We start from the raw sequence: 13,316 nt of genomic DNA on the forward strand, positions 1-13,316 counted from the left end.
TTTAACAAAAGTATCACATGGATCTTGGAATGCCAATTCTAAGCTCTTAAAATTCTTCTTAGTTCTTAGCTGCCTAGCTCAAGATTGACCTGGTTCTTTGTGACATCAGAGTAGCTAAGCCAATTGCATCCTGAGTGGCCATAACATCTTCACTTGAAAGACAAGCAGCAGAACAGCTCAAGAAATCGGAGCTGACTTGACAGCCTATCAAACAATAACATCAAAAGATGCAGGGCAGGTGAGAAGACAGCTCATTCACTGTCGGGGCTTTTGCTAGCAGGTGTGGACTTGGTCAACAGCTGCACATTCTACACAAGCAATGCTTTTTACATTCACCAAGGCTCTGATCCTGGATTGCAGTCCATGTTTTTGAACTTTAATAATGCTTTCTATCCAGACAGCAAATTAAATTCACAGAAGGCAGCGGATACCCCTTAACCATTTTTAATAAAGAGATACAGAACCAAGCTTAAAGTTAATACTGCATATTTTCCAACCTGTCTCCTGTTATATTTGATTTCATTCTTATAACAGTTGGATATATTGTTGCACATATACCCAATCTCTGAGTGCTAAGAGATTCCAGGGGTTCCAGCCCCTGGTTCATGTTTCCTTTTTGGAATGAGGCATAATGGACTGTGGTGTCTCTATGACCCTCTGCTTGCTGCTCATGAGGAAGCTGACTTTATATTTTAACCAGGGTTGGGTCTAGGGATTCTGGAGGCTTGATTAAATTCTAACACTTCCTGGGTCCAGGAATTGAAAAGTGTCTAGCACTCACACACTCATAACAGTATTATAAAGTTCATAGCTTTACTTGACATTCAAGTACAGAATGTGTTTTGTTTGTTAATCACAGGGCAACAGCATTCCCTTAGTGTAACCATTTTTATCAGTAAATCAAGCCAACTGGGGGAAAAGGCTATCAATTACATTGAGTTTTATATTCAGCTTTCTTAAAACAAAGGATCAACCAGAAATTGAAACTGCGTTGCTACCATATGACTTTTTATCAAACATACAGTGTAGATAATTTTGGTTGGATTTCCGTTCATGACATATATTTCTCAAGGCATATATTTCTGAGTACCTGAATAAACATCTTCGTTCTTGGAATAGATGTACTGGAATGAGACATTCATCTTTGAGAGGCAGTAACTTTGTTGTTGTTGTTGGTATCCATCTGTCTCGAGAGACAATGGAGTACGCCTCCGGGTATGAAGTCAAACAGCTGCATTAGCAGCACCAACATTTCCTCCTTGGGGTACAAGCCTGGGCAGTGTGTATGGAGATCCTGGGCTTCCCAGACAACAAGACCCCCCTCTCAGCCTTGCTGATATGGCCCAAAGGAAAGTAGAGCAATGTGTTTGGCACCAGCTTGGCTGCAGGAGTTGCCATCCAACCATCTTAGGGCAGTGTTTCCCAACCAGTGTTCCGTGGCACACTAGTGTGCCGCGAGACGTTGCCTGGTGTGCCGCGAGATGTTGCCTGGAGGGAGGCGGGCGAGTCGGGCGGCGAGAGGCGGCGGCGAGGAGAGGCCGCCCAGCGCGGGGCTCTCGCCGTCTGCCTGCCTGGCTGCCTGCGTGGCGCTGACGTCACGGGGCTGTAACGTGCCCCACATAGGCACACGCGGGGCGGCGAGCGAGCTCCCTCCCACATCCCATCGCCGCTCGCTTCGGCCGGCCTACTGGGCTGTCGCAGGCGGAAGGCCTGCGCATGCGCAAGGTTTTCGCGCCTTCGGGATTCCCTTCACGCCTTCCTCCTCCCGGGTCCTTGAGAGCGCGGGAAGCGGCAGCGCGAGACCGGCATTGAGCCTGGTAGGTATTGCGCTTGCCAAGGCAGTCATTTGGGAAATGAAAACTTGCAAAGCAAGCAACCAGTTCAATCTGAAGTACGTGTATGCTTAATATCCTGTATCTGAAACCTGTTCTGCCCCCTCCCCCACACTTGGTGCCATTTTCATCTACACATGCAGCAGAGTAAGTTGACCCAGAATAGTACCAATTCAGATGGCAGATGGGAGAATTACAGTGCTGAATGCTTTCCCATGTAGAACAGTCCCTGCAAATAAAAACCTAGCATATTTGGAAGAGGGATGCTAGCCTAACCATTACCTTCTATGCTGTTACTATTTTTTTATTTTTTTTTACATAAGTAAAAAGTGACCTTTCCCCATCTGGCATGGTGGTGTGCCTCGAGATTTTTTTCATGAAACAAGTGTGCCTTTGCCCAAAAAAGGTTGGGAAACACTGTCTTAGGGACTCCATTCCTGATTTGTGTAGGGTTTACTCCTTAACCTTTTCATCTCCCAAAGATATTCCATGAGGCAGTGGAGGTTTAGGATTAGTTTTCCTTCTAGATGGGCTACCTTCCCAGGTTGATGAGCCCCATCTGCCCCTCACTTCTCTCTACAACACATGCAAAAACTGCATTGGCTCCACTATTGGTCTTGTAGGCAGTTTAATTACCCATAGCTGTCAACCTTCCCTTTTTTTGTGGGAAATTTCCTTGTTCCAGCGCCGTTTCCCGCTGCTTCCCACTGCTATCCCAGATTGTTAGATATCCCGTAGACTGTCCCCAGGACAGGTGAGGCTGCTGATCCCTTATTTTCGAGGCTGCTGATCCCTTATTTTCAAATCTGAAAGGTGACAACTATGATTACTTCTTGTCATATTTTTAACCACCAGTTTCTCCACACTCCCTGAGACGTAAAAGAACAGATTTCCCTCCAGTGCTTTCAATATATTGTATGTTTGTCTATGGAATAGTGATTCTAATCTATGCTGGTTGGCTGTCAATAAAAAAAGTAGAGGAGGTAGTTATTCCAAAACAGCTAATATGGAATAAAATAGTTTGAAACTGTGAATGTGCACCGTGGGTAGAAAATAACGAAGCTCCCTTTTGAAAACCTCAGTTTGAAATAATCTGCTAAACTGATTTCATGCTGCATCTTATTGAGGTATCTATCAGTCAGTATCACTGACTAGTATCTTTCTGTGTCCTGGCTTCTGGTGTAATGGAAAATACAGTAAAAAACACAGTTCAGTCATGAGGTGTGTACTTCATATCCAATGAACTCTTGTAGAGCCCATATTCACCATGTACATTGCTCTTCTTTGAAGAAGCAACTCAGGGCTAATGCAATGAGGAATCTGGCTCCTCTTGCCGAATGTTCTCCCTGAAGTAATGTCAACACATTTCACAAAGTTACTAGTACAGTGGCTGGCTTGATGCTTCAGGCGCTCCTGTTCAGGCTCGTGGTTGAGCCTGAGATCAAAACTGTCTACATTGCTAGCTGGGTATATACTTGCCACCTGAACCTGTCAATCTATAATTGCCATTGCCCATGCTGCAGTTCTTCTGGGAAGTGCTTTTTAATATTATTTAACTAGACTCTGCTTTTTAATATTTAAAGGAAACATTATCTTCAGTTCTGTTTCCTAATGGACGCCATGGGGAGAGAACCCTTAAAAAGAATGCCAGCAATGAATACAATAAAAGTGTTAAATGTATTTGTAGACTGTTACACATTTTCTTACTTATTATTATATTTTTATCCTACCTTTCCTCCAAGAATCTCAAGGGGGCATTCATGATTCTTTTGTCTGCTTTTATCCTCACAACAGCCCTGTGAGGTGGGTTAGGCTGAGAGACTATCTAGCTCAGGGTCACACAGCGAGCTGCATAGGGATTTGAACCCTGGTCTCCCATGTCCTAGTAATACACTCTAACCACTACACCACAACGAACAGGTTGATTACCACCTTGCAAAAGAAACCTATTTTACAAGAAAGAGGGAAAGTTTCAGTGCTCAGTTTCTCTGGTGTTGCTGTTACACAGTTATCTGGCAGAATTCCATATTTTAATTTACGGTATTTAATGTGCCAAGTGCATTAATTCTACTTATATAATTATTATGGTGAAATAGGTGGGAGCCCTGAATGAAATCCACAAGCCCCAGACCTCCTCACTGTTGTAATCAAAGTATGTCCACATAGCCTTTTAAAAGTGCAGCAAACCTGTGGCTCTACAGAAAAGGTAATGGGGACGGGTCCCATCTGCCTCCCTCTGTAATTAAGGCATGGATAATTAATGCTTCTCAGCATAGACAGACTCACTAAAGTGTCACCTTGGGAAATTGAATATTTTTGACCGGGGAGTAGGACTTAGCCAATCAGAGGCTTGGAACATCAACGGAGGCTTGAGCAACAGCATCTCTGTTTTTGCAAAGTAAGCAGTATCAAAAATTAAACACAACAAAGTAAACCTCAGTCAGTATGTCAGGTGTCCTCCTGAGAAATTAGTGTCTGCTGCTAATAACAGTCAAGTCTATGCATATATAGGGTAATCTCCCCCAAGAGGTTCATAAAGGCAGACTGCTCCTGCTCCTACCTGTTCTGTTCAAACTGTTGTAATGCTCTGTCCTTGCACAGTGCAGGCCCAATACCAGAAGATTCCTTATTTCACCCTAGGCTTGAACCACGGCCTGCTTAACACATCACATTAAAGTCATAGTTAAAAACGAACTATGGTTTACTGTGAGCAGGCAGCATGCTGGTACAAGCTGCTGAAAAGTCTGCTCCTCTTTACATGTTGCGTAGCTAAGAAACACGCCAGAGTCCGGTTTCTCATGATGTCTGAACCTGGGCTTGTGGCTTGTTTATCTCCAAGGAAAGAATGTAAGAGCATGCAAAGACTCTTGCTTGATGAGGTCAAAGGCCAATGTAGTCCAGCTTCTTGTTGTGAGTCGAGGACCCACCATCCGCTTAGAAATAAATAAGACACAAGGACACGTGTATTTTAGGTTAATGGGCATGTGAGTGGTATTGGCTTAGGCATTGGATCAAACAATCTATATATGACTCCACCCAGCTCAGCAGGGAGTCATCCAAAGGTTAACAACCAGTAGGAGGAGCTTGTTGATGCAAATACAACTGGAAGCTTCCCCTGATGTCACCGGGGGTCGTGCCATGGCCCTAGCCACCAGCAGGGCACCGGACAGGATCCATGACAGCCAGATTCCTTTAACGGAATACCCAAAAAGGGGAGGGGTAGGTGATGGCCACAACCTGCCCTCCAACACACGACACATATTCCAATGCCTAACCGCCGATACCTGAAAAGTTGTGATGATTTGTTACGAGGTAGGCGAAAAACCATGAGGCTAGTACCAATTTGCCAAATGGATAAAAATTCCTACCAGGCTCCCTGGGCAGCCAAGGCAACCAACCAAAGTTCATAGCAAGGTCAGAAGCATAGATATGACCTAAAGGGAGGGTGGGCGGGTGATCCATCGACTTCAGGGCGCAGAATGATGGGACGGAGCTGTCACGGCCGCTTGAATGCAGCTCACCCTATTGACTGCTCCTCACTTGTCATTCCCAGCAACTGATCTCAGAGGCATACTTCATCTGAAAGTGGAGGTAGAAGATAGCCATCATGGCTAGTAGCCAGTTATAACATTATCCTCCATGAACTAATAAGTTTTGTTTTGGGCTGACTGTTCATGGTTTGCTTGGGGGAGCCCAGATTTGGGTGACTCTTGCTTGCTTACTGGTAGCATGGCAGCAATACGAATGGGGAAGGAGTGGAGTGTGAACTTTTCAGCATCATGAACCAACACACTGTTCATTCACACTGAAGCAGTTTGTTTGCAGCTATGCTTTAATTTAACATGTGAACTGGGCTAATGAATAGAGCAATCTAAAATAATAAAAACCAACAAAGACAGGTTTAATTTATTAGACCAGCTGAAACAATTCACAGAGGCTAATAGAACAGTTAACCTGTGTCCAACTCTGGGCACCACAATTTAGGAAGGATGTTGACAAGCTGAAAGGAGGGCAACCAAGATGATTAAGGGTCTGGAAACCAAGCCTTAAAAGAAACAGTTGAAGGAGTTGGGTATGTTTGGCCTGGAAAATAAGAGACTGAGAGGTGAAATGATAGTCATATTCCAGTATCTCAAGGGCTATCCCATGGAAACAAGCTTTTCTTCTGCTCTGGAGGGTGGGATTCGAATCAATGCCTTCAAGTTACAAGAAAGGAGATTCCAACTAAACATCAGGAAGAACTTTCTGTCAATAAGAGTTGTTCAAGAGGGGAACGGTCTCCTGCAGAAGGTTATGGACTTCCTTGGAGGTTTTCAAACAGAGGTTGGATGGTCATCTGTCATGGATGCTTTAGCTGAGAGTCCTGCATTAATCGTTATTTGCAAATGTTTTATGTGGCTTCTATGAACCCCCATGTGAATCATTTCCAGATTTGGGTGTTGTTTGTTTGTTTTTACATTTTTGAGTGGCATTCTATCACATAATACTATGATACATAAGGGTCTGGTGACCTCTGTTCCAGTGTATCTGAAGAAGTGTGCATGCACACAAAAGCTCATATCAATAACAAACTTAGCTAGTCTCTAAGGTGCTACTGGAAAGATTTTTAATAATACTATGAATTACAATTCCCAAGAGGGTTTACAATAAGGCACAGCCCCAACAATGTGCATGTAGCAATGTTATGAACTAGGAACGGAGTCTCAGAAAATAGGCATTTTCCCCCAATACTTGCTGAGAAAGAGCATAACTAATTATTGAGTAAATTCTAAATAACGCTGAGTGCAGTTCACCCATCATGCATTGTACAAAATGTCTGCTGTCTTAGTATCAACTGGGGAACCAGATTATGCCGATGAACTATATTATAATTCACATTTGCTTGCTCACACAAACAGCTACGCTGTAAACTGAGACACTTTTCTAGTCAATTTTATTTCCACTTCTACCATGTAGGTATACGGATATGAAGATTAAGTCAAGTTAAATATTCCTTTCTCTGTATGCCTGGAGGTGTTTTGCCTTATTGGACCTTTTTGGGATAAAATAGGTTGGGACTGGCAAGTGTTAATGTTGGTGTTTGTGAGAAAATGGCTCTTGAAAGTAAGATGAATAGTTCATTATCCTGGCCATTCTAAAGCCATTAGAGAAATGCAGAGAAACACAAAACATGGGGCAGCATCTTTAACAATGTTGTGTGGCCTGTATTAACCCCTTCCTATCTCACTGCCCCTCTGGTTTAAATATGGTGGCAGCTAAAAACCCATAGCACAATGTTTTTTGTTTTGTAATAAACCTAGTGTTGCATTTTCTTGGAAACTGGCAGCAACATACCTGGTAAATCGGTTGCATCTGAATGATTTACATGGGATTGGGGGGAAACTGAATTTGAAGCAGGGAAATAGCAGGGGAAAGATTAAACCTCTCTGCTGTCAATAGCCCCCATCCCAAAGCACCATTTCCCCCGCAAAAGGTTTTTGGACATATACCATACATGTGCTTACACATTATGTGTCATTAACTGCTAAGGATAAATTGGAGGCATAAAGGTTGTACCATGTAGATTGATTAGTCAATGACATGGTGTCTATCAGTGGTTGAAGGGTGCACCAAATTGAATCCCAGACCTGGGACAAACCCCAAACCTGCCTTCCCCACTGCTCTCCTGGTTCTCTGGACACTAGCAGAGAAAGTGAATTAGGAACTGTGGGAGGGAGGAAGCAGAGCACGCTTGCTGTAGGTGGACCAGGTATCTTGCTACACACACACACACAAACCTGAAAGCCAACCCTTAATGAAGATTCTGTATTGCTTACATTTTGGAGCCCCCACCCTTCCCACTCCCAAGAAAAGGAGAGCAGAAAAATACTGCAGATCCAACAAGGTAATTTATGAAATCGATCTTAACATAATTACCTGAATGTCTCTGGAAGACAGAGCCAAGATGTTGTCAGACTGGTGTTGTGGGCCTGACCTTTCTTGGCTACCTACCCTAGGAATCATTGCCAGTTTTAATAAGCCTACTCTCACAACTATGAGCAAGACTAATTGAACAGCATGGCAGAGTTGTTTTTAATCTGTGAAGAACAGGCCTGCCCTTTACCTCCGCGGCTTCTCTAGCAACAAACTTCTGCTTTCATCAACGACAAGTAATGTGAACAAAAGGAGGAGGTGGATTCAGATGAACCTGCACATCCGAGCGATGGATGGGTGACAGCCTTTGCACCAAGCCAATGAAAGTCGGTAGCTGATTATTTCTAGAATAAGATTTCATGTCTGGAAGATTTGCTGTGGTGGCTTGAGTGGAAGTTTGATTCGATTACTTCTGCCATTTGGTCTGCTCTCTGCACACATCAATTCTAGCCAAATGAAAGTTCTAGATTGGATGCTAACTTTGCAAGAGGAAGGGCTTCTGAAAGCAACAGGGTGGATGCTTTGCATGCCGGTGATACCAATTCTGATTGAAATTTGTTTAAGGATTTCTAAACCACAAATCCCAGCAAATGTTTCTGAAGCAATGTACAACAGAAATATAAAAAGAAAGAACATATATTACAAAAATTACAAAATTCCATCTAGTATACAATATAAAACGGCTGAGTCACTTTTCAGGGTAAGTCCTCTTTGGAAGACAAGTTTTCAATTAAGCCAAAATGTTATGTGCTTGTCTGAGATCAATATGAAGCTAATTCAGAAGAACAGGAGCTGCAATTAGTTGTTGTAAGGCATACCTATAGGGCATACAGAACTCTTAACAATGACACATCAGAGTAATGCAATTGTCGGACAGGGGTTTATGGAGGCAGTCCCTCACATAACCTGGCCCAAGTTGTACAGGAGTTTAAATGCTAAAAGCAAAACCTTGAACTGAGCCCAGCAGCATATTGGCTGGCAGTTGAGTTCTCTTAGCAGAGATGCTATATACTGTTGAGAGGGTGTCCCCCTCAGCAGCCTGTCTGTTGCATTCTGTACCAGCTGCACGTTCCAGACTATGTCCAAGGGAAGCCACACGCTGAATACACTACAGCAATCCTTAAGCAGTCAAGCTGTCCTGGTCAAGAATGGCTGCAGGTACCATATGAGCAGAAGCTGGTAAATGCACTTGTAGTCACTGAAGCAACCTGTGCTCAAAGAAGCAGAAACTGATCCAGGAGCAACTTCAAACTGCATACCTGCTTCATCCCATCCCTAACAGGTAAGTGGCCTATTTATTGGATACAGGAACCAGTTCGCCACAGAGCCCCCAACTTGCCAGGATTCAAATTCCGTTTATTCGCCCTCAACCAACAAAATGTGATTAGTCCTCTTATTTATCCCTCAGATTGCGTGGGTTATTTTTTCTAGGCTGCATCCTAGGGACCTCTGGCATTACTGTTTTTTTCTCCATGGAGCCCAGGTTTTACTCCTCCCTTATCAATAATATTTACTTTCATTTTGCATTTACAATATTTATTTACATACCACTTAATAGTAGGATTAAGGATCACGGCCTAGGACCCTCGTACCTACGGGACCGCCTCTCCCGGTATGCCCCACGGAGAGCCTCAAGGTCCATAAATAGCAACACCCTAGTGGTCCCGGGCCCTAAGGAAGTCAGATTAGCCTCAACCAGAGCCAGGGCCTTTTCAACACTGGCTCCGGCCTGGTGGAACGCTCTGCCTCATGAGACCAGGGCCCTGCAGGATCTGTTTTCTTTCCGCAGGGCCTGTAAGACAGAGTTGTTCTACCTGGCCTTTGGCTTGGAGCCAATATGATTCCCTCCCCCTCTTTTTTTCTTTCTCCTCCTGTGATGAGGCTGCATTTTGATATTTTAATGTTTCAATATTTTAATGTTGTATTTTAATCTTGTTTTTAAGTTGTATTCATTCAACTTGTTTTTATTATTGCTAGTTAGCCACCCTGAGCCCAGCCTTGGCTGGGGAGGGCGGGGTATAAATAAAAATTATTATTATTATTATTATTATTATTATTATTATTATTATTATTATTATTAGTGAAGGTTCTCTAGGTTGTTTACAAGTAAAAAAATTAAAACCCTAAGATGCAGACATAAAACACAGACATGAAATCTAAAACCGAACAACAGAATAAAAGCAAGAGTAAAGCAAGCAACAGAGAATGACACGCAAAATACTGGGCGATTATGAATAATGCTGCTAATTTATTTGAGGTTTTGGACTAAATAGCATTTGTTATCATTAATCTTAGTTGTTAAGATTGTGGTATTCAAACTGAGATTACCAGAACGAGGGGCAGTGTTCATGTTTCATTCAACGGTGTTTTAGGAAAGTTAGTCTTTATCTCGCATGGAGATGGCTATCTAACATTTTCCATGTGCCCCCCTCTACATGTATTCCTCAACAGATGAAAAATTAGCACAGAAAACTCTTGTGGATTTCACAAAATCTTTGCATGAATTTCGCAAAGTTACAGAAGTTGTTTGCAAAATTCATGTGAACATTATATATATATATATATATATATATATATATATATATATATATATATGCAGGTTTTGGTGTCCTCGGGTATCTTCCCGTGTAAAAGTTGGGGTGTCTAGGCGACGTTTCGACGAGGTCTCACTCGTCATCTTCAGGCTGGTGCTTTCGGCTTCTTGTTACTGGAACAGAGCAGGATCTCAGTGTTTGAGTTCCTATAAATACTGTTGAGGAGGTGTGGCCTCCAATGTTCTGGGCAGAGAGGAAGTTCCCAGGCTAGTGTGCCTTTTCTTCTTTTGTTCCTTAATTGCTTGAGGGATATCTTGAGTGATTTCTTGAGTGATATCCTGAGTACCACTTAGGTGGGTCATTAGGTGTGGATTAGTTGCTAAAGCCTTTGTGTCTTGACCTCTTGAACTTTGTGAAGAGTTTTCTGAGAAGATGGGTGTACTACATTTAGTTGTGCTCTGGCTTGGCTTCGTGTATAGGGGCGAGCTGTGGTTTTGTGGCCTGTGCCAGCCAGATCTGTGTAGGGATTGCAGGGGGGTGCAGCATCCGGAGGTGCCACCATGGTTTGGCTACTGGATGGTGTCTGTAATTTATCTGTGGAGAGGGTCTGGGTTTGGGTCTGGTGTGGTTGATTGGTGATGGCGTTCTGTGTGCCTCTGGATCTGGTGTCAGTTTTTGTGGGGAGGGCTAATTTCCAGATGTCTGGCAAGCGGGATGTGTCGTCACGCTTGTTCATGTTGTGAGGGTGTTTCTCTATCTCGATGGCTTCCATGATTATTCTCTTGTGGTGATGTTCCATGTTAGAGAGCAATTTGGAATCTGCAAAATTAATTTCGTGTCCTGTTTCTTTCATGTGTTGGAAGAGAGAGGAAGTTTTTTCTTCTTTTTTGACGGCATTCTTGTGTTCTGCGATACGTGCATTTATTCGTCTGTTTGTTTGTCCAATGTACGTGGCTGGGCAGACTTTGCAGGGTATTTCATAGACCCCTTGGTTTTCCAACTGGATTTTATCCTTGGGGTTTCTGAGGATATTGGCTATTTTTTGGTTGGCGCAAAAGGCTGTTTTGATATTGTGTTTATGGAGGATTTTGCTAATTTTATCTGTAGTGCCCTTGATATAAGGAAGGAGGGCCATGCCATTGTTTTCTTCTGTGTCTTGGTTTTTGGGGGGTGTTAATTTTGCAGATTCCAAATTGCTCTCTAACATGGAACATCACCACAAGAGAATAATCATGGAAGCCATCGAGATAGAGAAACACCCTCACAACATGAACAAGCGTGACGACACATCCCGCTTGCCAGACATCTGGAAATTAGCCCTCCCCACAAAAACTGACACCAGATCCAGAGGCACACAGAACGCCATCACCAATCAACCACACCAGACCCAAACCCAGACCCTCTCCACAGATAAATTACAGACACCATCCAGTAGCCAAACCATGGTGGCACCTCCGGATGCTGCACCCCCCTGCAATCCCTACACAGATCTGGCTGGCACAGGCCACAAAACCACAGCTCGCCCCTATACACGAAGCCAAGCCAGAGCACAACTAAATGTAGTACACCCATCTTCTCAGAAAACTCTTCACAAAGTTCAAGAGGTCAAGACACAAAGGCTTTAGCAACTAATCCACACCTAATGACCCACCTAAGTGGTACTCAGGATATCACTCAAGAAATCACTCAAGATATCCCTCAAGCAATTAAGGAACAAAAGAAGAAAAGGCACACTAGCCTGGGAACTTCCTCTCTGCCCAGAACATTGGAGGCCACACCTCCTCAACAGTATTTATAGGAACTCAAACACTGAGATCCTGCTCTGTTCCAGTAACAAGAAGCCGAAAGCACCAGCCTGAAGATGACGAGTGAGACCTCGTCGAAACGTCGCCTAGACACCCCAACTTTTACACGGGAAGATACCCGAGGACACCAAAACCTGCATTCCTGTACCCGTGAAAATCTACGAAAGCATATATATATATATATATATATATATATATATATATATATATGAATGAGAGTTTGTGGGTGCCAGAGTTTGTGGGTGCAAGATACCCATTATTCCTGGATTTAGTGTTCAAAGCACATTCCTTCCTTCAAAGACTTTTGGCACAGTAGTTTAGTCCGCACAGAATTACAATTCCCAGCAACTCCCTTTCTAATACTTTTATATTATTACTGAATTTTAAATATATTTCTTGCAACTTTTAACAACCACAGTGCCCAGAATTATTGGGGGGGGGGGGTTAAAAAAATGTGTTTAACAGCATAGTGTATATGTAGCTTTAGTTTCATGTTCTGCACAGAAAACAGGTACCCAGGAATACATTCCCGGGTAGCTGGTACAATGACTATTGCTTCAAAATCCATTTTAAACCATTACACACACACACACACACACACACACAGAGAGAGAGAGAGAGAGAGAGACTTCCAGTGTGAAAAACCGCAGAATTTGTGGGTTGTTGGTGTGTGTTCCATGGATCTTAATAAATTGATAGCAGCAAATTCTGCATCTGTATAACTGTATTGTGTATGACAAGCAAGTTTCCATAATGTAAGGTCTACAGTGGTACCTTGGGTTAAGAACTTAATTTGTTCTGGAGGTCTGTTCTTAACCTGAAACTGTTTTTAACCTGAGGTACCACTTTAGCTAATGGGGCCTCCTGCTGCCACCACATGATTTCTGTTCTCATCCTGAAGCAAAGTTCTTAACCCGAGGTACTATTTCTGGGTTAGCGGAGTCTGTAACCTGAAGCGTCTGTAACCCGAGGTACCACTGTAAATGTCTTTTAACGTTATTGGCTTTTTGGCTTATGACTGTTTGCATAGTAAATGAAACGCAAACAAAATAATATGTGGTTGATCAGAGTGAAAGATCTTAAAATTTGGGAGGGGTGGGCAATGTAGATAGTCAACAACTTCAATGAAGTATAATGATTCGACTTCTAAGTCTGGCTCTGGAAAGATACCTTTCAATCACTTATTCCACTTATCCCATAGCCCATTTTTTAAAAATAACCATTTTAGAAAT

Source organism: Podarcis muralis, chromosome 4 (assembly GCF_964188315.1).
Source record: "Podarcis muralis chromosome 4, rPodMur119.hap1.1, whole genome shotgun sequence".
NCBI lineage: Eukaryota > Metazoa > Chordata > Lepidosauria > Squamata > Lacertidae > Podarcis > Podarcis muralis.